The following is a 24,658-nucleotide window of genomic DNA, read 5'->3' on the forward strand; positions in this document are numbered from 1 at the left end:
AGGTGGTTTGAAATTTTGACTTGTCTACTTAAAGATCACCAAAATTTGATCACAAGGTCAATTACGTCCCCGGGTGGGATTGAACCACCAACCTTTACGGTTAACAGCCGAATGCGCCTACCGATTGCGCCACAGAGACAGCTTGCAAAAGCATGTACTGACAAAGGCTAAAAAGCATTCATCTAGAAAGTTTCCTAGAAAAAGGTTAAAAAGGCAATAATCTGGAGAGTTTTGCAAGATTTTTCTTCCATTGACCAACGAAGAAACACATTGGTACTTTCACATGATGAGTGAGTACTTCAGGATCTCTGACACTTACATGAGCAGCAGAGTGGCGCAGCGGAAGCGTGCTGGGCCCATAACCCAGCGGTCGGTGGATCGAAACCATCCTCTGCTATGTGCACTTATTTTTTTGTTAATTAAATTCTTCCAAAACTGGAATTGATATTTTGACTCTTTTATTTTTACTTAAAGTACAATAACTTTTAACATTTTAATTTGTTTTAATAGTATATTGACAGCATTGTTTTCTTTCAGAAATCCACTTAATTTTCTTTACCCTATTACTGAAATGGTAATTGACAAAAGCAAGCTACATTGTCACCAGAAGAGCAATGCAAAATGTACAATTGATATTTCAAAATCATCTTTCCATCTTGAATTTCAATGATGCATTGGGGCAACGATTTTGTGAGAAACATCTTCACCCTTAAAGAAAGATTTTCTTAACTTCTTACCTGTGTGCTGATTAGATATCACCTGGTTTTCACATTAAACAGATTCCCACTTGAGAAAGCAGCAAGGATGCAGTGAGGTTTATGTTTCCTGGTGTCAACCTGTATTATTTCAGTGGACATTGTAATGAGGATGCATCTTGCTGCCTTTCCAATGAAGCAAGTTTTAATCAGTAATAGGTGAAAAACCATTCCTACAAAGGTGTTAATCAGAGACTTGGCTTTGTGGACACTTTTCAGAGAGCAAATGTGTTAGCATAAAAATAAAGCCATAAAATGGAGAGCTGATTAATCACTCAATTGGATTTCTCTGCCTGCATAATTTTTTTTCTCTGCAACCCCATGCTAAATTGTGCTTCCTGTTTTTTATAAAATGACTTAATCAAATCTGACTCTGATTGCATCAGAGAAGGCCAGGTACCCTACACTATAAGAGGTGGTTTGAAATTTTGACTTGTCTACTTAAAGATCACCAAAATTTGATCACAAGGTCAATTACGTCCCCGGGTGGGATTGAACCACCAACCTTTTGGTTAACAGCCGAATGCGCTAACCGATTGCGCCACAGAGACAGCTTGCAAAATCATGTACTGACAAAGGCTAAAAAGCATTCATCTAGAAAGTTTCCTAGAAAAAGGTTAAAAAGGCAATAATCTGGAGAGTTTTGCAAGATTTTTCTTCCATTGACCAACGAAGAAACACATTGGTACTTTCACATGATGAGTGAGTACTTCAGGATCTCTGACACTTACATGAGCAGCAGAGTGGCGCAGCGGAAGCGTGCTGGGCCCATAACCCAGAGGTCGGTGGATCGAAACCATCCTCTGCTATGTGCACTTATTTTTTTATTAATTAAATTCTTCCAAAACTGGAATTGATATTTTGACTCTTTTATTTTTACTTAAAGTACAATAACTTTTAACATTTTAATTTGTTTTAATAGTATATTGACAGCATTGTTTTCTTTCAGAAATCCACTTAATTTTCTTTACCCTATTACTGAAATGGTAATTGACAAAAACAAGCTACATTGTCACCAGAAGAGCAATGCAAAATGTACAATTGATATTTCAAAATCATCTTTCCATCTTGAATTTCAATGATGCATTGGGGCAACGATTTTGTGAGAAACATCTTCACCCTTAAAGAAAGATTTTCTTAACTTCTTACCTGTGTGCTGATTAGATATCACCTGGTTTTCACATTAAACAGATTCCCACTTGAGAAAGCAGCAAGGATGCAGTGAGGTTTATGTTTCCTGGTGTCAACCTGTATTATTTCAGTGGACATTGTAATGAGGATGCATCTTGCTTCCTTTCCAATGAAGCAAGTTTTAATCAGTAATAGGTGAAAAACCATTCCTACAAAGGTGTTAATCAGAGACTTGGCTTTGTGGACACTTTTCAGAGAGCAAATGTGTTAGCATAAAAATAAAGCCATAAAATGGAGAGCTGATTAATCACTCAATTGGATTTCTCTGCCTGCATAATTTTTTTTCTCTGCAACCCCATGCTAAATTGTGCTTCCTGTTTTTTATAAAATGACTTAATCAAATCTGACTCTGATTGCATTAGAGAAGGCCAGGTACCCTACACTATAAGAGGTGGTTTGAAATTTTGACTTGTCTACTTAAAGATCACCAAAATTTGATCACAAGGTCAATTACGTCCCCGGGTGGGATTGAACCACCAACCTTTACGGTTAACAGCCGAATGCGCCTACCGATTGCGCCACAGAGACAGCTTGCAAAAGTATGTACTGACAAAGGCTAAAAAGCATTCATCTAGAAAGTTTCCTAGAAAAAGGTTAAAAAGGCAATAATCTGGAGAGTTTTGCAAGATTTTTCTTCCATTGACCAACGAAGAAACACATTGGTACTTTCACATGATGAGTGAGTACTTCAGGATCTCTGACACTTACATGAGCAGCAGAGTGGCGCAGCGGAAGCGTGCTGGGCCCATAACCCAGCGGTCGGTGGATCGAAACCATCCTCTGCTATGTGCACTTATTTTTTTGTTAATTAAATTCTTCCAAAACTGGAATTGATATTTTGACTCTTTTATTTTTACTTAAAGTACAATAACTTTTAACATTTTAATTTGTTTTAATAGTATATTGACAGCATTGTTTTCTTTCAGAAATCCACTTAATTTTCTTTACCCTATTACTGAAATGGTAATTGACAAAAGCAAGCTACATTGTCACCAGAAGAGCAATGCAAAATGTACAATTGATATTTCAAAATCATCTTTCCATCTTGAATTTCAATGATGCATTGGGGCAACGATTTTGTGAGAAACATCTTCACCCTTAAAGAAAGATTTTCTTAACTTCTTACCTGTGTGCTGATTAGATATCACCTGGTTTTCACATTAAACAGATTCCCACTTGAGAAAGCAGCAAGGATGCAGTGAGGTTTATGTTTCCTGGTGTCAACCTGTATTATTTCAGTGGACATTGTAATGAGGATGCATCTTGCTGCCTTTCCAATGAAGCAAGTTTTAATCAGTAATAGGTGAAAAACCATTCCTACAAAGGTGTTAATCAGAGACTTGGCTTTGTGGACACTTTTCAGAGAGCAAATGTGTTAGCATAAAAATAAAGCCATAAAATGGAGAGCTGATTAATCACTCAATTGGATTTCTCTGCCTGCATAATTTTTTTTCTCTGCAACCCCATGCTAAATTGTGCTTCCTGTTTTTTATAAAATGACTTAATCAAATCTGACTCTGATTGCATCAGAGAAGGCCAGGTACCCTACACTATAAGAGGTGGTTTGAAATTTTGACTTGTCTACTTAAAGATCACCAAAATTTGATCACAAGGTCAATTACGTCCCCGGGTGGGATTGAACCACCAACCTTTCGGTTAACAGCCGAATGCGCTAACCGATTGCGCCACAGAGACAGCTTGCAAAAGCATGTACTGACAAAGGCTAAAAAGCATTCATCTAGAAAGTTTCCTAGAAAAAGGTTAAAAAGGCAATAATCTGGAGAGTTTTGCAAGATTTTTCTTCCATTGACCAACGAAGAAACACATTGGTACTTTCACATGATGAGTGAGTACTTCAGGATCTCTGACACTTACATGAGCAGCAGAGTGGCGCAGCGGAAGCGTGCTGGGCCCATAACCCAGCGGTCGGTGGATCGAAACCATCCTCTGCTATGTGCACTTATTTTTTTGTTAATTAAATTCTTCCAAAACTGGAATTGATATTTTGACTCTTTTATTTTTACTTAAAGTACAATAACTTTTAACATTTTAATTTGTTTTAATAGTATATTGACAGCATTGTTTTCTTTCAGAAATCCACTTAATTTTCTTTACCCTATTACTGAAATGGTAATTGACAAAAGCAAGCTACATTGTCACCAGAAGAGCAATGCAAAATGTACAATTGATATTTCAAAATCATCTTTCCATCTTGAATTTCAATGATGCATTGGGGCAACGATTTTGTGAGAAACATCTTCACCCTTAAAGAAATATTTTCTTAACTTCTTACCTGTGTGCTGATTAGATATCACCTGGTTTTCACATTAAACAGATTCCCACTTGAGAAAGCAGCAAGGATGCAGTGAGGTTTATGTTTCCTGGTGTCAACCTGTATTATTTCAGTGGACATTGTAATGAGGATGCATCTTGCTGCCTTTCCAATGAAGCAAGTTTTAATCAGTAATAGGTGAAAAACCATTCCTACAAAGGTGTTAATCAGAGACTTGGCTTTGTGGACACTTTTCAGAGAGCAAATGTGTTAGCATAAAAATAAAGCCATAAAATGGAGAGCTGATTAATCACTCAATTGGATTTCTCTGCCTGCATAATTTTTTTTCTCTGCAACCCCATGCTAAATTGTGCTTCCTGTTTTTTATAAAATGACTTAATCAAATCTGACTCTGATTGCATCAGAGAAGGCCAGGTACCCTACACTATAAGAGGTGGTTTGAAATTTTGACTTGTCTACTTAAAGATCACCAAAATTTGATCACAAGGTCAATTACGTCCCCGGGTGGGATTGAACCACCAACCTTTCGGTTAACAGCCGAATGCGCTAACCGATTGCGCCACAGAGACAGCTTGCAAAAGCATGTACTGACAAAGGCTAAAAAGCATTCATCTAGAAAGTTTCCTATAAAAAGGTTAAAAAGGCAATAATCTGGAGAGTTTTGCAAGATTTTTCTTCCATTGACCAACGAAGAAACACATTGGTACTTTCACATGATGAGTGAGTACTTCAGGATCTCTGACACTTACATGAGCAGCAGAGTCGCGCAGCGGAAGCGTGCTGGGCCCATAACCCAGAGGTCGGTGGATCGAAACCATCCTCTGCTAGGTGCACTTATTTTTTTGTTAATTAAATTCTTCCAAAACTGGAATTGATATTTTGACTCTTTTATTTTTACTTAAAGTACAATAACTTTTAACATTTTAATTTGTTTTAATAGTATATTGACAGCATTGTTTTCTTTCAGAAATCCACTTAATTTTCTTTACCCTATTACTGAAATGGTAATTGACAAAAGCAAGCTACATTGTCAGCAGAAGAGCAATGCAAAATGTACAATTGATATTTCAAAATCATCCTTCCATCTTGAATTTCAATGATGCATTGGGGCAACGATTTTGTGAGAAACATCTTCACCCTTAAAGAAAGATTTTCTTAACTTCTTACCTGTGTGCTGATTAGATATCACCTGGTTTTCACATTAAACAGATTCCCACTTGAGAAAGCAGCAAGGATGCAGTGAGGTTTATGTTTCCTGGTGTCAAACTGTATTATTTCAGTGGACATTGTAATGAGGATGCATCTTGCTGCCTTTCCAATGAAGCAAGTTTTAATCAGTAATAGGTGAAAAACCATTCCTACAAAGGTGTTAATCAGAGACTTGGCTTTGTGGACACTTTTCAGAGAGCAAATGTGTTAGCATAAAAATAAAGCCATAAAATGGAGAGCTGATTAATCACTCAATTGGATTTCTCTGCCTGCATAATTTTTTTTCTCTGCAACCCCATGCTAAATTGTGCTTCCTGTTTTTTATAAAATGACTTAATCAAATCTGACTCTGATTGCATCAGAGAAGGCCAGGTACCCTACACTATAAGAGGTGGTTTGAAATTTTGACTTGTCTACTTAAAGATCACCAAAATTTGATCACAAGGTCAATTACGTCCCCGGGTGGGATTGAACCACCAACCTTTCGGTTAACAGCCGAATGCGCTAACCGATTGCGCCACAGAGACAGCTTGCAAAAGCATGTACTGACAAAGGCTAAAAAGCATTCATCTAGAAAGTTTCCTAGAAAAAGGTTAAAAAGGCAATAATCTGGAGAGTTTTGCAAGATTTTTCTTCCATTGACCAACGAAGAAACACATTGGTACTTTCACATGATGAGTGAGTACTTCAGGATCTCTGACACTTACATGAGCAGCAGAGTGGCGCAGCGGAAGCGTGCTGGGCCCATAACCCAGAGGTCGGTGGATCGAAACCATCCTCTGCTATGTGCACTTATTTTTTTGTTAATTAAATTCTTCCAAAACTGGAATTGATATTTTGACTCTTTTATTTTTACTTAAAGTACAATAACTTTTAACATTTTAATTTGTTTTAATAGTATATTGACAGCATTGTTTTCTTTCAGAAATCCACTTAATTTTCTTTACCCTATTACTGAAATGGTAATTGACAAAAACAAGCTACATTGTCACCAGAAGAGCAATGCAAAATGTACAATTGATATTTCAAAATCATCTTTCCATCTTGAATTTCAATGATGCATTGGGGCAACGATTTTGTGAGAAACATCTTCACCCTTAAAGAAAGATTTTCTTAACTTCTTACCTGTGTGCTGATTAGATATCACCTGGTTTTCACATTAAACAGATTCCCACTTGAGAAAGCAGCAAGGATGCAGTGAGGTTTATGTTTCCTGGTGTCAACCTGTATTATTTCAGTGGACATTGTAATGAGGATGCATCTTGCTGCCTTTCCAATGAAGCAAGTTTTAATCAGTAATAGGTGAAAAACCATTCCTACAAAGGTGTTAATCAGAGACTTGGCTTTGTGGACACTTTTCAGAGAGCAAATGTGTTAGCATAAAAATAAAGCCATAAAATGGAGAGCTGATTAATCACTCAATTTTTTTTCTCTGCAACCCCATGCTAAATTGTGCTTCCTGTTTTTTATAAAATGACTTAATCAAATCTGACTCTGATTGCATCAGAGAAGGCCAGGTACCCTACACTATAAGAGGTGGTTTGAAATTTTGACTTGTCTACTTAAAGATCACCAAAATTTGATCACAAGGTCAATTACGTCCCCGGGTGGGATTGAACCACCAACCTTTCGGTTAACAGCCGAATGCGCTAACCGATTGCGCCACAGAGACAGCTTGCAAAAGCATGTACTGACAAAGGCTAAAAAGCATTCATCTAGAAAGTTTCCTAGAAAAAGGTTAAAACGGCAATAATCTGGAGAGTTTTGCAAGATTTTTCTTTCATTGACCAACGAAGAAACACATTGGTACTTTCACATGATGAGTGAGTACTTCAGGATCTCTGACACTTACATGAGCAGCAGAGTGGCGCAGCGGAAGCGTGCTGGGTCCATAACCCAGAGGTCGGTGGATCGAAACCATCCTCTGATATGTGCACTTATTTTTTTGTTAATTAAATTCTTCCAAAACTGGAATTGATATTTTGACTCTTTTATTTTTACTTAAAGTACAATAACTTTTAACATTTTAATTTGTTTTAATAGTATATTGACAGCATTGTTTTCTTTCAGAAATCCACTTAATTTTCTTTACAATATTACTGAAATGGTAATTGACAAAAACAAGCTACATTGTCACCAGAAGAGCAATGCAAAATGTACAATTGATATTTCAAAATCATCTTTCCATCTTGAATTTCAATGATGCATTGGGGCAACGATTTTGTGAGAAACATCTTCACCCTTAAAGAAAGATTTTCTTAACTTCTTACCTGTGTGCTGATTAGATATCACCTGGTTTTCACATTAAACAGATTCCCACTTGAGAAAGCAGCAAGGATGCAGTGAGGTTTATGTTTCCTGGTGTCAACCTGTATTATTTCAGTGGACATTGTAATGAGGATGCATCTTGCTGCCTTTCCAATGAAGCAAGTTTTAATCAGTAATAGGTGAAAAACCATTCCTACAAAGGTGTTAATCAGAGACTTGGCTTTGTGGACACTTTTCAGAGAGCAAATGTGTTAGCATAAAAATAAAGCCATAAAATGGAGAGCTGATTAATCACTCAATTGGATTTCTCTGCCTGCATAATTTTTTTTCTCTGCAACCCCATGCTAAATTGTGCTTCCTGTTTTTTATAAAATGACTTAATCAAATCTGACTCTGATTGCATCAGAGAAGGCCAGGTACCCTACACTATAAGAGGTGGTTTGAAATTTTGACTTATCTACTTAAAGATCACCAAAATTTGATCACAAGGTCAATTACGTCCCCGGGTGGGATTGAACCACCAACCTTTCGGTTAACAGCCGAATGCGCTAACCGATTGCGCCACAGAGACAGCTTGCAAAAGCATGTACTGACAAAGGCTAAAAAGCATTCATCTAGAAAGTTTCCTAGAAAAAGGTTAAAAAGGCAATAATCTGGAGAGTTTTGCAAGATTTTTCTTCCATTGACCAATGAAGAAACACATTGGTACTTTCACATGATGAGTGAGTACTTCAGGATCTCTGACACTTACATGAGCAGCAGAGTGGCGCAGCGGAAGCGTGCTGGGCCCATAACCCAGAGGTCGGTGGATCGAAACCATCCTCTGTTATGTGCACTTATTTTTTTGTTAATTAAATTCTTCCAAAACTGGAATTGATATTTTGACTCTTTTATTTTTACTTAAAGTACAATAACTTTTAACATTTTAATTTGTTTTAATAGTATATTGACAGCATTGTTTTCTTTCAGAAATCCACTTAATTTTCTTTACCCTATTACTGAAATGGTAATTGACAAAAGCAAGCTACATTGTCACCAGAAGAGCAATGCAAAATGTACAATTGATATTTCAAAATCATCTTTCCATCTTGAATTTCAATGATGCATTGGGGCAACGATTTTGTGAGAAACATCTTCACCCTTAAAGAAAGATTTTTTTAACTTCTTACCTGTGTGCTGATTAGATATCACCTGGTTTTCACATTAAACAGATTCCCACTTGAGAAAGCAGCAAGGATGCAGTGAGGTTTATGTTTCCTGGTGTCAACCTGTATTATTTCAGTGGACATTGTAATGAGGATGCATCTTGCTGCCTTTCCAATGAAGCAAGTTTTAATCAGTAATAGGTGAAAAACCATTCCTACAAAGGTGTTAATCAGAGACTTGGCTTTGTGGACACTTTTCAGAGAGCAAATGTGTTAGCATAAAAATAAAGCCATAAAATGGAGAGCTAATTAATCACTCAATTGGATTTCTCTGCCTGCATAATTTTTTTTCTCTGCAACCCCATGCTAAATTGTGCTTCCTGTTTTTTATAAAATGACTTAATCAAATCTGACTGCATCAGAGAAGGCCAGGTACCCTACACTATAAGAGGTGGTTTGAAATTTTGACTTGTCTACTTAAAGATCACCAAAATTTGATCACAAGGTCAATTACGTCCCCGGGTGGGATTGAACCACCAACCTTTCGGTTAACAGCCGAATGCGCTAACCGATTGCGCCACAGAGACAGCTTGCAAAAGCATGTACTGACAAAGGCTAAAAAGCATTCATCTAGAAAGTTTCCTAGAAAAAGGTTAAAAAGGCAATAATCTGGAGAGTTTTGCAAGATTTTTCTTCCATTGACCAACGAAGAAACACATTGGTACTTTCACATGATGAGTGAGTACTTCAGGATCTCTGACACTTACATGAGCAGCAGAGTGGCGCAGCGGAAGCGTGCTGGGCCCATAACCCAGAGGTCGGTGGATCGAAACCATCCTCTGCTGTGTGCACTTATTTTTTTGTTAATTAAATTCTTCCAAAACTGGAATTGATATTTTGACTCTTTTATTTTTACTTAAAGTACAATAACTTTTAACATTTTAATTTGTTTTAATAGTATATTGACAGCATTGTTTTCTTTCAGAAATCCACTTAATTTTCTTTACCCTATTACTGAAATGGTAATTGACAAAAGCAAGCTACATTGTCACCAGAAGAGCAATGCAAAATGTACAATTGATATTTCAAAATCATCTTTCCATCTTGAATTTCAATGATGCATTGGGGCAACGATTTTGTGAGAAACATCTTCACCCTTAAAGAAAGATTTTCTTAACTTCTTACCTGTGTGCTGATTAGATATCACCTGGTTTTCACATTAAACAGATTCCCACTTGAGAAAGCAGCAAGGATGCAGTGAGGTTTATGTTTCCTGGTGTCAACCTGTATTATTTCAGTGGACATTGTAATGAGGATGCATCTTGCTGCCTTTCCAATGAAGCAAGTTTTAATCAGTAATAGGTGAAAAACCATTCCTACAAAGGTGTTAATCAGAGACTTGGCTTTGTGGACACTTTTCAGAGAGCAAATGTGTTAGCATAAAAATAAAGCCATAAAATGGAGAGCTGATTAATCACTCGATTGGATTTCTCTGCCTGCATAATTTTTTTTCTCTGCAACCCCATGCTAAATTGTGCTTCCTGTTTTTTATAAAATGACTTAATCAAATCTGACTCTGATTGCATGAGAGAAGGCCAGGTACCCTACACTATAAGAGGTGGTTTGAAATTTTGACTTGTCTACTTAAAGATCACCAAAACTTGATCACAAGGTCAATTACGTCCCCGGGTGGGATTGAACCACCAACCTTTCGGTTAACAGCCGAATGCGCTAACCGATTGCGCCACAGAGACAGCTTGCAAAAGCATGTACTGACAAAGGCTAAAAAGCATTCATCTAGAAAGTTTCCTAGAAAAAGGTTAAAAAGGCAATAATCTGGAGAGTTTTGCAAGATTTTTCTTCCATTGACCAACGAAGAAACACATTGGTACTTTCACATGATGAGTGAGTACTTCAGGATCTCTGACACTTACATGAGCAGCAGAGTGGCGCAGCGGAAGCGTGCTGGGCCCATAACCCAGAGGTCGGTGGATCGAAACCATCCTCTGCTAGGTGCACTTATTTTTTTGTTAATTAAATTCTTCCAAAACTGGAATTGATATTTTGACTCTTTTATTTTTACTTAAAGTACAATAACTTTTAACATTTTAATTTGTTTTAATAGTATATTGACAGCATTGTTTTCTTTCAGAAATCCACTTAATTTTCTTTACCCTATTACTGAAATGGTAATTGACAAAAGCAAGCTACATTGTCACCAGAAGAGCAATGCAAAATGTACAATTGATATTTCAAAATCATCTTTCCATCTTGAATTTCAATGATGCATTGGGGCAACGATTTTGTGAGAAACATCTTCACCCTTAAAGAAAGATTTTCTTAACTTCTTACCTGTGTGCTGATTAGATATCACCTGGTTTTCACATTAAACAGATTCCCCCTTGAGAAAGCAGCAAGGATGCAGTGAGGTTTATGTTTCCTGGTGTCAACCTGTATTATTTCAGTGGACATTGTAATGAGGATGCATCTTGCTGCCTTTCCAATGAAGCAAGTTTTAATCAGTAATAGGTGAAAAACCATTCCTACAAAGGTGTTAATCAGAGACTTGGCTTTGTGGACACTTTTCAGAGAGCAAATGTGTTAGCATAAAAATAAAGCCATAAAATGGAGAGCTGATTAATCACTCAATTGGATTTCTCTGCCTGCATAATTTTTTTTCTCTGCAACCCCATGCTAAATTGTGCTTCCTGTTTTTTATAAAATGACTTAATCAAATCTGACTCTGATTGCATCAGAGAAGGCCAGGTACCCTACACTATAAGAGGTGGTTTGAAATTTTGACTTGTCTACTTAAAGATCACCAAAATTTGATCACAAGGTCAATTACGTCCCCGGGTGGGATTGAACCACCAACCTTTCGGTTAACAGCCGAATGCGCTAACCGATTGCGCCACAGAGACAGCTTGCAAAAGCATGTACTGACAAAGGCTAAAAAGCATTCATCTAGAAAGTTTCCTAGAAAAAGGTTAAAAAGGCAATAATCTGGAGAGTTTTGCAAGATTTTTCTTCCATTGACCAACGAAGAAACACATTGGTACTTTCACATGATGAGTGAGTACTTCAGGATCTCTGACACTTACATGAGCAGCAGAGTGGCGCAGCGGAAGCGTGCTGGGCCCATAACCCAGAGGTCGGTGGATCGAAACCATCCTCTGCTAGGTGCACTTATTTTTTTGTTAATTAAATTCTTCCAAAACTGGAATTGATATTTTGACTCTTTTATTTTTACTTAAAGTACAATAACTTTTAACATTTTAATTTGTTTTAATAGTATATTGACAGCATTGTTTTCTTTCAGAAATCCACTTAATTTTCTTTACCCTATTACTGAAATGGTAATTGACAAAAACAAGCTACATTGTCACCAGAAGAGCAATGCAAAATGTACAATTGATATTTCAAAATCATCTTTCCATCTTGAATTTCAATGATGCATTGGGGCAACGATTTTGTGAGAAACATCTTCACCCTTAAAGAAAGATTTTCTTAACTTCTTACCTGTGTGCTGATTAGATATCACCTGGTTTTCACATTAAACAGATTCCCACTTGAGAAAGCAGCAAGGATGCAGTGAGGTTTATGTTTCCTGGTGTCAACCTGTATTATTTCAGTGGACATTGTAATGAGGATGCATCTTGCTGCCTTTCCAATGAAGCAAGTTTTAATCAGTAATAGGTGAAAAACCATTCCTACAAAGGTGTTAATCAGAGACTTGGCTTTGTGGACACTTTTCAGAGAGCAAATGTGTTAGCATAAAAATAAAGCCATAAAATGGAGAGCTGATTAATCACTCAATTTTTTTTCTCTGCAACCCCATGCTAAATTGTGCTTCCTGTTTTTTATAAAATGACTTAATCAAATCTGACTCTGATTGCATCAGAGAAGGCCAGGTACCCTACACTATAAGAGGTGGTTTGAAATTTTGACTTGTCTACTTAAAGATCACCAAAATTTGATCACAAGGTCAATTACGTCCCCGGGTGGGATTGAACCACCAACCTTTCGGTTAACAGCCGAATGCGCTAACCGATTGCGCCACAGAGACAGCTTGCAAAAGCATGTACTGACAAAGGCTAAAAAGCATTCATCTAGAAAGTTTCCTAGAAAAAGGTTAAAAAGGCAATAATCTGGAGAGTTTTGCAAGATTTTTCTTCCATTGACCAACGAAGAAACACATTGGTACTTTCACATGATGAGTGAGTACTTCAGGATCTCTGACACTTACATGAGCAGCAGAGTGGCGCAGCGGAAGCGTGCTGGGCCCATAACCCAGAGGTCGGTGGATCGAAACCATCCTCTGCTATGTGCACTTATTTTTTTGTTAATTAAATTCTTCCAAAACTGGAATTGATATTTTGACTCTTTTATTTTTACTTAAAGTACAATAACTTTTAACATTTTAATTTGTTTTAATAGTATATTGACAGCATTGTTTTCTTTCAGAAATCCACTTAATTTTCTTTACCCTATTACTGAAATGGTAATTGACAAAAACAAGCTACATTGTCACCAGAAGAGCAATGCAAAATGTACAATTGATATTTCAAAATCATCTTTCCATCTTGAATTTCAATGATGCATTGGGGCAACGATTTTGTGAGAAACATCTTCACCCTTAAAGAAATATTTTCTTAACTTCTTACCTGTGTGCTGATTAGATATCACCTGGTTTTCACATTAAACAGATTCCCACGTGAGAAAGCAGCAAGGATGCAGTGAGGTTTATATTTCCTGGTGTCAACCTGTATTATTTCAGTGGACATTGTAATGAGGATGCATCTTGCTGCCTTTCCAATGAAGCAAGTTTTAATCAGTAATAGGTGAAAAACCATTCCTACAAAGGTGTTAATCAGAGACTTGGCTTTGTGGACACTTTTCAGAGAGCAAATGTGTTAGCATAAAAATAAAGCCATAAAATGGAGAGCTGATTAATCACTCAATTGGATTTCTCTGCCTGCATAATTTTTTTTCTCCTCAACCCCATGCTAAATTGTGCTTCCTGTTTTTTATAAAATGACTTAATCAAATCTGACTCTGATTGCATCAGAGAAGGCCAGGTACCCTACACTATAAGAGGTGGTTTGAAATTTTGACTTGTCTACTTAAAGATCACCAAAATTTGATCACAAGGTCAATTATGTCCCCGAGTGGGATTGAACCACCAACCTTTCGGTTAACATCCAAATGCGCTAACCGATTGCGCCACAGAGACAGCTTGCAAAAGCATGTACTGACAAAGGCTAAAAAGCATTCATCTAGAAAGTTTCCTAGAAAAAGGTTAAAAAGGCAATAATCTGGAGAGTTTTGCAAGATTTTTCTTCCATTGACCAACGAAGAAACACATTGGTACTTTCACATGATGAGTGAGTACTTCAGGATCTCTGACACTTACATGAGCAGCAGAGTGGCGCAGCGGAAGCGTGCTGGGCCCATAACCCAGAGGTCAGTGGATCAAAACCATCCTCTGCTATGTGCACTTATTTTTTTGTTAATTAAATTCTTCCAAAACTGGAATTGATATTTTGACTCTTTTATTTTTACTTAAAGTACAATAACTTTTAACATTTTAATTTGTTTTAATAGTATATTGACAGCATTGTTTTCTTTCAGAAATCCACTTAATTTTCTTTACCCTATTACTGAAATGGTAATTGACAAAAACAAGCTACATTGTCACCAGAAGAGCAATGCAAAATGTACAATTGATATTTCAAAATCATCTTTCCATCTTGAATTTCAATGATGCATTGGGGCAACGATTTTGTGAGAAACATCTTCACCCTTAAAGAAAGATTTTCTTAACTTCTTACCTGTGTGCTGATTAGATATCACCTGGTTTTCACATTAAACAGATTCCCACTTGAGAAAGCAGCAAGGATGCAGTGAGGTTTATGTTTCCTGGTGTCAACCTGTATTATTTCAGTGGACATTGAAATGAGGATGCATCTTGCTGCCTTTCCAATGAAGCAAGTTTTAATTAGTAATAGGTGAAAAACCATTCCTACAAAGGTGTTAATTAGAGACTTGGCTTTGTGGACACTTTTCAGAGAGCAAATGTGTTAGCATAAAAATAAAGCCATAAAATGGAGAGCTGATTAATCACTCAATTGGATTTCTCTGCCTGCATAATTTTTTTTCTCTGCAACCCCATGCTAAATTGTGCTTCCTGTTTTTTATAAAATGACTTAATCAAATCTGACTCTGATTGCATCAGAGAAGGCCAGGTACCCTACACTATAAGAGGTGGTTTGAAATTTTGACTTGTCTACTTAAAGATCACCAAAATTTGATCACAAGGTCAATTACGTCCCCGGGTGGGATTGAACCACCAACCTTTCGGTTAACAGCCGAATGCGCTAACTGATTGCGCCACAGAGACAGCTTGCAAAAGCATGTACTGACAAAGGCTAAAAAGCATTCATCTAGAAAGTTTCCTAGAAAAAGGTTAAAAAGGCAATAATCTGGAGAGTTTTGCAAGATTTTTCTTCCATTGACCAACGAAGAAACACATTGGTACTTTCACATGATGAGTGAGAACTTCAGGATCTCTGACACTAACATGAGCAGCAGAGTGGCGCAGCGGAAGCGTGCTGGCCCCATAACTCAGAGGTTGGTGGATCGAAACCATCCTCTGCTGTGTGCACTTATTTTTTTGTTAATTAAATTCTTCCAAAACTGGAATTGATATTTTGACTCTTTTATTTTTACTTAAAGTACAATAACTTTTAACATTTTAATTTGTTTTAATAGTATATTGACAGCATTGTTTTCTTTCAGAAATCCACTTAATTTTCTTTACCCTATTACTGAAATGGTAATTGACAAAAACAAGCTACATTGTCACCAGAAGAGCAATGCAAAATGTACAATTGATATTTCAAAATCATCTTTCCATCTTGAATTTCAATGATGCATTGGGGCAACGATTTTGTGAGAAACATCTTCACCCTTAAAGAAAGATTTTCTTAACTTCTTACCTGTGTGCTGATTAGATATCACCTGGTTTTCACATTAAACAGATTCCCACTTGAGAAAGCAGCAAGGATGCAGTGAGGTTTATGTTTCCTGGTGTCAACCTGTATTATTTCAGTGGACATTGTAATGAGGATGCATCTTGCTGCCTTTCCAATGAAGCAAGTTTTAATCAGTAATAGGTGAAAAACCATTCCTACAAAGGTGTTAATTAGAGACTTGGCTTTGTGGACACTTTTCAGAGAGCAAATGTGTTAGCATAAAAATAAAGCCATAAAATGGAGAGCTGATTAATCACTCAATTGGATTTCTCTGCCTGCATAATTTTTTTTCTCTGCAACCCCATGCTAAATTGTGCTTCCTGTTTTTTATAAAATGACTTAATCAAATCTGACTCTGATTGCATCAGAGAAGGCCAGGTACCCTACACTATAAGAGGTGGTTTGAAATTTTGACTTGTCTACTTAAAGATCACCAAAATTTGATCACAAGGTCAATTACGTCCCCGGGTGGGATTGAACCACCAACCTTTCGGTTAACAGCCGAATGCGCTAACTGATTTCGCCACAGAGACAGCTTGCAAAAGCATGTACTGACAAAGGCTAAAAAGCATTCATCTAGAAAGTTTCCTAGAAAAAGGTTAAAAAGGCAATAATCTGGAGAGTTTTGCAAGATTTTTCTTCCATTGACCAACGAAGAAACACATTGGTACTTTCAAATGATGAGTGAGTACTTCATGATCTCTGACATTTACATGAGCAGCAGAGTGGCGCAGCGGAAGCGTGCTGGGCCCATAACCCAGAGGTCGGTGGATCGAAACCATCCTCTGCTATGTGCACTTATTTTTTTGTTAATTAAATTCTTCAAAAACTGGAATTGATATTTTGACTCTTTTATTTTTACTTAAAGTACAATAACTTTCAACATTTTAATTTGTTTTAATAGTATATTGACAGCATTGTTTTCTTTCAGAAATCCACTTAATTTTCTTTACCCTATTACTGAAATGGTAATTGACAAAAACAAGCTACATTGTCACCAGAAGAGCAATGCAAAATGTACAATTGATATTTCAAAATCATCTTTCCATCTTGAATTTCAATGATGCATTGGGGCAACGATTTTGTGAGAAACATCTTCACCCTTAAAGAAAGATTTTCTTAACTTCTTACCTGTGTGCTGATTAGATATCACCTGGTTTTCACATTAAACAGATTCCCATTTGAGAAAGCAGCAAGGATGCAGTGAGGTTTATGTTTCCTGGTGTCAACCTGTATTATTTCAGTGGACATTGTAATGAGGATGCATCTTGCTGCCTTTCCAATGAAGCAAGTTTTAATCAGTAATAGGTGAAAAACCATTCCTACAAAGGTGTTAATCAGAGACTTGGCTTTGTGGACACTTTTCAGAGAGCAAATGTGTTAGCATAAAAATAAAGCCATAAAATGGAGAGCTGATTAATCACTCAATTGGATTTCTCTGCCTGCATAATTTTTTTTCTCTGCAACCCCATGCTAAATTGTGCTTCCTGTTTTTTATAAAATGACTTAATCAAATCTGACTGCATCAGAGAAGGCCAGGTACCCTACACTATAAGAGGTGGTTTGAAATTTTGACTTGTCTACTTAAAGATCACCAAAATTTGATCACAAGGTCAATTACGTCCCCGGGTGGGATTGAACCACCAACCTTTCGGTTAACAGCCGAATGCGCTAACTGATTGCGCCACAGAGACAGCTTGCAAAAGCATGTACTGACAAAGGCTAAAAAGCATTCATCTAGAAAGTTTCCTAGAAAAAGGTTAAAAAGGCAATAATCAGGAGAGTTTTGCAAGATTTTTCTTCCATTGACCAACGAAGAAACACATTGGTACTTTCACATGATGAGTGAGTACTTCAGGATCTCTGACACTTACATGAGCAGCAGAGTGGCGCAGCGGAAGCGTGCTGGGCCCATAACCCAGAGGTCGGTGGATCGAAACCATCCTCTGCTATGTGCACTTATTTTTTTTGTTAATTAAATTCTTCCAAAACTGGAATTGATATTTTGACTCTTTTATTTTTACTTAAAGTACAATAACTTTTAACATTTTAATTTGTTTTAATAGTATATTGACAGCATTGTATTCTTTCAGAAATCAACTTAATTTTCTTTACCCTATTACTGAAATGGTAATTGACAAAAACAAGCTACATTGTCACCAGAAGAGCAATGCAAAATGTACAATTGATATTTCAAAATCATCTTTCCATCTTGAATTTCAATGATGCATTGGGGCAACGATTTTGTGAGAAACATCTTCACCCTTAAAGAAAGATTTTCTTAACTTCTTACCTGTGTGCTGATTAGATATCACCTGGTTTTCACATTAAACAGATTCCCACTTGAGAAAGCAGCAAGGATGCAGTGAGGTTTATGTTTCCTGGTGTCAACCTGTATTATTTCAGTGGACATTGTAATGAGGATGCATCTTGCTGCCTTTCCAATGAAGCAAGTTTTAATCAGTAATAGGTGAAAAACCATTCCTACAAAGGCGTTAATCAGAGACTTGGCTTTATGGACACTTTTCAGAGAGCAAATGTGTTAGCATAAAAATAAAGCCATAAAATGGAGAGCTGATTAATCACTCAATTGGATTTCTCTGCCTGCATAATTTTTTTTCTCTGCAACCCCATGCTAAATTGTGCTTCCTGTTTTTTATAAAATGACTTAATCAAATCTGACTCTGATTGCATCAGAGAAGGCCAGGTACCCTACACTATAAGAGGTGGTTTGAAATTTTGACTTGTCTACTTAAAGATCACCAAAATTTGATCACAAGGTCAATTACGTCCCCGGGTGGGATTGAACCACCAACCTTTCGGTTAACAGCCAAATGCGCTAGCCGATTGCGCCACAGAGACAGCTTGCAAAAGCATGTACTGACAAAGGCTAAAAAGCATTCATCTAGAAAGTTTCCTAGAAAAAGTTTAAAAAGGCAATAATCTGGAGAGCTTTGCAAGATTTTTCTTCCATTGACCAACGAAGAAACACATTGGTACTTTCACATGATGAGTGAGTACTTCAGGATCTCTGACACTTACATGAGCAGCAGAGTGGCGCAGCGGAAGCGTGCCGGGCCCATAACCCAGAGGTCGGTGGATCGAAACCATCCTCTGCTATGTGCACTTATTTTTTTGTTAATTAAATTCTTCCAAAACTGGAATTGATATTTTGACTCTTTTATTTTTACTTAAAGTACAATAACTTTTAACATTTTAATTTGTTTTAATAGTATATTGACAGCATTGTTTTCTTTCAGAAATCCACTTAATTTTCTGTACCCTATTACTGAAATGGTAATTGATAAAAACAAGCTACATTGTCACCAGAAGAGCAATGCAAAATGTACAATTGATATTTCAAAATCATCTTTCCATCTTGAATTTCAATGATGCATTGGGGCAACGATTTTGTGAGAAACATCTTCACCCTTAAAGAAAGATTTTCTTAACTTCTTACCTGTGTGCTGATTAGATATCACCTGGTTTTCACATTAAACAGATTCCCACTTGAGAAAGCAGCAAGGATGCAGTGAGGTTTATGTTTCCTGGTGTCAACCTGTATTATTTCAGTGGACATTGTAATGAGGATGCATCTTGCTGCCTTTCCAATGAAGCAAGTTTTAATCAGTAATAGGTGAAAAACCATTCCTACAAAGGTGTTAATCAGAGACTTGGCTTTGTGGACACTTTTCAGAGAGCAAATGTGTTAGCATAAAAATAAAGCCATAAAATGGAGAGCTGATTAATCACTCAATTGGATTTCTCTGCCTGCATAATTTTTTTTCTCTGCAACCCCATGCTAAATTGTGCTTCCTGTTTTTTATAAAATGACTTAATCAAATCTGACTCTGATTGCATCAGAGAAGGCCAGGTACCCTACACTATAAGAGGTGGTTTGAAATTTTGACTTGCCTACTTAAAGATCACCAAAATTTGATCACAAGGTCAATTACGTCCCCGGGTGGGATTGAACCACCAACCTTTCGGTTAACAGCCGAATGCGCTAACTGATTGCGCCACAGAGACAGCTTGCAAAAGCATGTACTGACAAAGGCTAAAAAGCATTCATCTAGAAAGTTTCCTAGAAAAAGGTTAAAAAGGCAATAATCTGGAGAGTTTTGCAAGATTTTTCTTCCATTGACCAACGAAGAAACACATTGGTACTTTCACATGATGAGTGAGTACTTCAGGATCTCTGACACTTACATGAGCAGCAGAGTGGCGCAGCGGAAGCGTGCTGGGCCCATAACCCAGAGGTCGGTGAATCGAAACCATCCTCTGCTATGTGCACTTATTTTTTTTGTTAATTAAATTCTTCCAAAACTGGAATTGATATTTTGACTCTTTTATTTTTACTTAAAGTACAATAACTTTTAACATTTTAATTTGTTTTAATAGTATATTGACAGCATTGTATTCTTTCAGAAATCAACTTAATTTTCTTTACCCTATTACTGAAATGGTAATTGACAAAAACAAGCTACATTGTCACCAGAAGAGCAATGCAAAATGTACAATTGATATTTCAAAATCATCTTTCCATCTTGAATTTCAATGATGCATTGGGGCAACGATTTTGTGAGAAACATCTTCACCCTTAAAGAAAGATTTTCTTAACTTCTTACCTGTGTGCTGATTAGATATCACCTGGTTTTCACATTAAACAGATTCCCACTTGAGAAAGCAGCAAGGATGCAGTGAGGTTTATGTTTCCTGGTGTCAACCTGTATTATTTCAGTGGACATTGTAATGAGGATGCATCTTGCTGCCTTTCCAATGAAGCAAGTTTTAATCAGTAATAGGTGAAAAACCATTCCTACAAAGGCGTTAATCAGAGACTTGGCTTTATGGACACTTTTCAGAGAGCAAATGTGTTAGCATAAAAATAAAGCCATAAAATGGAGAGCTGATTAATCACTCAATTGGATTTCTCTGCCTGCATAATTTTTTTTCTCTGCAACCCCATGCTAAATTGTGCTTCCTGTTTTTTATAAAATGACTTAATCAAATCTGACTCTGATTGCATCAGAGAAGGCCAGGTACCCTACACTATAAGAGGTGGTTTGAAATTTTGACTTGTCTACTTAAAGATCACCAAAATTTGATCACAAGGTCAATTACGTCCCCGGGTGGGATTGAACCACCAACCTTTCGGTTAACAGCCAAATGCGCTAGCCGATTGCGCCACAGAGACAGCTTGCAAAAGCATGTACTGACAAAGGCTAAAAAGCATTCATCTAGAAAGTTTCCTAGAAAAAGGTTAAAAAGGCAATAATCTGGAGAGTTTTGCAAGATTTTTCTTCCATTGACCAACGAAGAAACACATTGGTACTTTCACATGATGAGTGAGTACTTCAGGATCTCTGACACTTACATGAGCAGCAGAGTGGCGCAGCGGAAGCGTGCTGGGCCCATAACCCAGAGGTCGGTGGATCGAAACCATCCTCTGCTATGTGCACTTATTTTTTTGTTAATTAAATTCTTCCAAAACTGGAATTGATATTTTGACTCTTTTATTTTTACTTAAAGTACAATAACTTTTAACATTTTAATTTGTTTTAATAGTATATTGACAGCATTGTTTTCTTTCAGAAATCCACTTAATTTTCTGTACCCTATTACTGAAATGGTAATTGATAAAAACAAGCTACATTGTCACCAGAAGAGCAATGCAAAATGTACAATTGATATTTCAAAATCATCTTTCCATCTTGAATTTCAATGATGCATTGGGGCAACGATTTTGTGAGAAACATCTTCACCCTTAAAGAAAGATTTTCTTAACTTCTTACCTGTGTGCTGATTAGATATCACCTGGTTTTCACATTAAACAGATTCCCACTTGAGAAAGCAGCAAGGATGCAGTGAGGTTTATGTTTCCTGGTGTCAACCTGTATTATTTCAGTGGACATTGTAATGAGGATGCATCTTGCTGCCTTTCCAATGAAGCAAGTTTTAATCAGTAATAGGTGAAAAACCATTCCTACAAAGGTGTTAATCAGAGACTTGGCTTTGTGGACACTTTTCAGAGAGCAAATGTGTTAGCATAAAAATAAAGCCATAAAATGGAGAGCTGATTAATCACTCAATTGGATTTCTCTGCCTGCATAATTTTTTTTCTCTGCAACCCCATGCTAAATTGTGCTTCCTGTTTTTTATAAAATGACTTAATCAAATCTGACTCTGATTGCATCAGAGAAGGCCAGGTACCCTACACTATAAGAGGTGGTTTGAAATTTTGACTTGTCTACTTAAAGATCACCAAAATTTGATCACAAGGTCAATTACGTCCCCGGGTGGGATTGAACCACCAACCTTTCGGTTAACAGCCGAATGCGCTAACTGATTGCGCCACAGAGACAGCTTGCAAAAGCATGTACTGACAAAGGCTAAAAAGCATTCATCTAGAAAGTTTCCTAGAAAAAGGTTAAAAAGGCAATAATCTGGAGAGTTTTGCAAGATTTTTCTTCCATTGACCAACGAAGAAACACATTGGTACTTTCACATGATGAGTGAGTACTTCAGGATCTCTGACACTTACATGAGCAGCAGAGTGGCGCAGCGGAAGCGTGCTGGGCCCATAACCCAGAGGTCGGTGGATCGAAACCATCCTCTGCTATGTGCACTTATTTTTTTTGTTAATTAAATTCTTCCAAAACTGGAATTGATATTTTGACTCTTTTATTTTTACTTAAAGTACAATAACTTTTAACATTTTAATTTGTTTTAATAGTATATTGACAGCATTGTATTCTTTCAGAAATCAACTTAATTTTCTTTACCCTATTACTGAAATGGTAATTGACAAAAACAAGCTACATTGTCACCAGAAGAGCAATGCAAAATGTACAATTGATATTTCAAAATCATCTTTCCATCTTGAATTTCAATGATGCATTGGGGCAACGATTTTGTGAGAAACATCTTCACCCTTAAAGAAAGATTTTCTTAACTTCTTACCTGTGTGCTGATTAGATATCACCTGGTTTTCACATTAAACAGATTCCCACTTGAGAAAGCAGCAAGGATGCAGTGAGGTTTATGTTTCCTGGTGTCAACCTGTATTATTTCAGTGGACATTGTAATGAGGATGCATCTTGCTGCCTTTCCAATGAAGCAAGTTTTAATCAGTAATAGGTGAAAAACCATTCCTACAAAGGCGTTAATCAGAGACTTGGCTTTATGGACACTTTTCAGAGAGCAAATGTGTTAGCATAAAAATAAAGCCATAAAATGGAGAGCTGATTAATCACTCAATTGGATTTCTCTGCCTGCATAATTTTTTTTCTCTGCAACCCCATGCTAAATTGTGCTTCCTGTTTTTTATAAAATGACTTAATCAAATCTGACTCTGATTGCATCAGAGAAGGCCAGGTACCCTACACTATAAGAGGTGGTTTGAAATTTTGACTTGTCTACTTAAAGATCACCAAAATTTGATCACAAGGTCAATTACGTCCCCGGGTGGGATTGAACCACCAACCTTTCGGTTAACAGCCAAATGCGCTAGCCGATTGCGCCACAGAGACAGCTTGCAAAAGCATGTACTGACAAAGGCTAAAAAGCATTCATCTAGAAAGTTTCCTAGAAAAAGGTTAAAAAGGCAATAATCTGGAGAGTTTTGCAAGATTTTTCTTCCATTGACCAACGAAGAAACACATTGGTACTTTCACATGATGAGTGAGTACTTCAGGATCTCTGACACTTACATGAGCAGCAGAGTGGCGCAGCGGAAGCGTGCTGGGCCCATAACCCAGAGGTCGGTGGATCGAAACCATCCTCTGCTATGTGCACTTATTTTTTTGTTAATTAAATTCTTCCAAAACTGGAATTGATATTTTGACTCTTTTATTTTTACTTAAAGTACAATAACTTTTAACATTTTAATTTGTTTTAATAGTATATTGACAGCATTGTTTTCTTTCAGAAATCCACTTAATTTTCTGTACCCTATTACTGAAATGGTTATTGATAAAAACAAGCTACATTGTCACCAGAAGAGCAATGCAAAATGTACAATTGATATTTCAAAATCATCTTTCCATCTTGAATTTCAATGATGCATTGGGGCAACGATTTTGTGAGAAACATCTTCACCCTTAAAGAAAGATTTTCTTAACTTCTTACCTGTGTGCTGATTAGATATCACCTGGTTTTCACATTAAACAGATTCCCACTTGTGAAAGCAGCAAGGATGCAGTGAGGTTTATGTTTCCTGGTGTCAACCTGTATTATTTCAGTGGACATTGTAATGAGGATGCATCTTGCTGCCTTTCCAATGAAGCAAGTTTTAATCAGTAATAGGTGAAAAACCATTCCTACAAAGGTGTTAATCAGAGACTTGGCTTTGTGGACACTTTTCAGAGAGCAAATGTGTTAGCATAAAAATAAAGCCATAAAATGGAGAGCTGATTAATCACTCAATTGGATTTCTCTGCCTGCATAATTTTTTTTCTCTGCAACCCCATGCTAAATTGTGCTTCCTGTTTTTTATAAAATGACTTAATCAAATCTGACTCTGATTGCATCAGAGAAGGCCAGGTACCCTACACTATAAGAGGTGGTTTGAAATTTTGACTTGTCTACTTAAAGATCACCAAAATTTGATCACAAGGTCAATTACGTCCCCGGGTGGGATTGAACCACCAACCTTTCGGTTAACAGCCGAATGCGCTAACTGATTGCGCCACAGAGACAGCTTGCAAAAGCATGTACTGACAAAGGCTAAAAAGCATTCATCTAGAAAGTTTCCTAGAAAAA

The 24,658-nt window shown here is 37.0% G+C and overlaps 15 non-coding genes across 15 annotated transcripts; all 15 read right to left on the reverse strand.

The window, feature by feature from the left end:
• Nucleotides 1–1,232: 1,232 nt before the first annotated feature.
• On the reverse strand, nucleotides 1,233–1,306 carry TRNAN-GUU (transfer RNA asparagine (anticodon GUU)). The gene has a single exon. It is a non-coding gene; the product is annotated as a tRNA-Asn (tRNA).
• A 2,261-nt stretch (nucleotides 1,307–3,567) lies between these two features.
• Nucleotides 3,568–3,641, reverse strand: TRNAN-GUU (transfer RNA asparagine (anticodon GUU)). Its single transcript has one exon. It is a non-coding gene; the product is annotated as a tRNA-Asn (tRNA).
• A 1,093-nt stretch (nucleotides 3,642–4,734) lies between these two features.
• On the reverse strand, nucleotides 4,735–4,808 carry TRNAN-GUU (transfer RNA asparagine (anticodon GUU)). The gene has a single exon. It is a non-coding gene; the product is annotated as a tRNA-Asn (tRNA).
• Nucleotides 4,809–5,901: 1,093 nt separating this feature from the next.
• TRNAN-GUU (transfer RNA asparagine (anticodon GUU)) lies at nucleotides 5,902–5,975 on the reverse strand. Its single transcript has one exon. It is a non-coding gene; the product is annotated as a tRNA-Asn (tRNA).
• A 1,071-nt stretch (nucleotides 5,976–7,046) lies between these two features.
• On the reverse strand, nucleotides 7,047–7,120 carry TRNAN-GUU (transfer RNA asparagine (anticodon GUU)). Its single transcript has one exon. It is a non-coding gene; the product is annotated as a tRNA-Asn (tRNA).
• Nucleotides 7,121–8,213: 1,093 nt separating this feature from the next.
• Nucleotides 8,214–8,287, reverse strand: TRNAN-GUU (transfer RNA asparagine (anticodon GUU)). The gene has a single exon. It is a non-coding gene; the product is annotated as a tRNA-Asn (tRNA).
• A 1,087-nt stretch (nucleotides 8,288–9,374) lies between these two features.
• TRNAN-GUU (transfer RNA asparagine (anticodon GUU)) lies at nucleotides 9,375–9,448 on the reverse strand. Its single transcript has one exon. It is a non-coding gene; the product is annotated as a tRNA-Asn (tRNA).
• A 1,093-nt stretch (nucleotides 9,449–10,541) lies between these two features.
• Nucleotides 10,542–10,615, reverse strand: TRNAN-GUU (transfer RNA asparagine (anticodon GUU)). Its single transcript has one exon. It is a non-coding gene; the product is annotated as a tRNA-Asn (tRNA).
• A 1,093-nt stretch (nucleotides 10,616–11,708) lies between these two features.
• TRNAN-GUU (transfer RNA asparagine (anticodon GUU)) lies at nucleotides 11,709–11,782 on the reverse strand. The gene has a single exon. It is a non-coding gene; the product is annotated as a tRNA-Asn (tRNA).
• Nucleotides 11,783–12,853: 1,071 nt separating this feature from the next.
• On the reverse strand, nucleotides 12,854–12,927 carry TRNAN-GUU (transfer RNA asparagine (anticodon GUU)). The gene has a single exon. It is a non-coding gene; the product is annotated as a tRNA-Asn (tRNA).
• A 2,260-nt stretch (nucleotides 12,928–15,187) lies between these two features.
• Nucleotides 15,188–15,261, reverse strand: TRNAN-GUU (transfer RNA asparagine (anticodon GUU)). The gene has a single exon. It is a non-coding gene; the product is annotated as a tRNA-Asn (tRNA).
• Nucleotides 15,262–17,515: 2,254 nt separating this feature from the next.
• TRNAN-GUU (transfer RNA asparagine (anticodon GUU)) lies at nucleotides 17,516–17,589 on the reverse strand. The gene has a single exon. It is a non-coding gene; the product is annotated as a tRNA-Asn (tRNA).
• Nucleotides 17,590–19,850: 2,261 nt separating this feature from the next.
• TRNAN-GUU (transfer RNA asparagine (anticodon GUU)) lies at nucleotides 19,851–19,924 on the reverse strand. The gene has a single exon. It is a non-coding gene; the product is annotated as a tRNA-Asn (tRNA).
• A 2,261-nt stretch (nucleotides 19,925–22,185) lies between these two features.
• On the reverse strand, nucleotides 22,186–22,259 carry TRNAN-GUU (transfer RNA asparagine (anticodon GUU)). The gene has a single exon. It is a non-coding gene; the product is annotated as a tRNA-Asn (tRNA).
• Nucleotides 22,260–24,520: 2,261 nt separating this feature from the next.
• Nucleotides 24,521–24,594, reverse strand: TRNAN-GUU (transfer RNA asparagine (anticodon GUU)). The gene has a single exon. It is a non-coding gene; the product is annotated as a tRNA-Asn (tRNA).
• Nucleotides 24,595–24,658: the final 64 nt, after the last annotated feature.

This window comes from Pseudophryne corroboree, chromosome 4 (genome assembly GCF_028390025.1).
Source record: "Pseudophryne corroboree isolate aPseCor3 chromosome 4, aPseCor3.hap2, whole genome shotgun sequence".
Classification (NCBI taxonomy): domain Eukaryota; kingdom Metazoa; phylum Chordata; class Amphibia; order Anura; family Myobatrachidae; genus Pseudophryne; species Pseudophryne corroboree.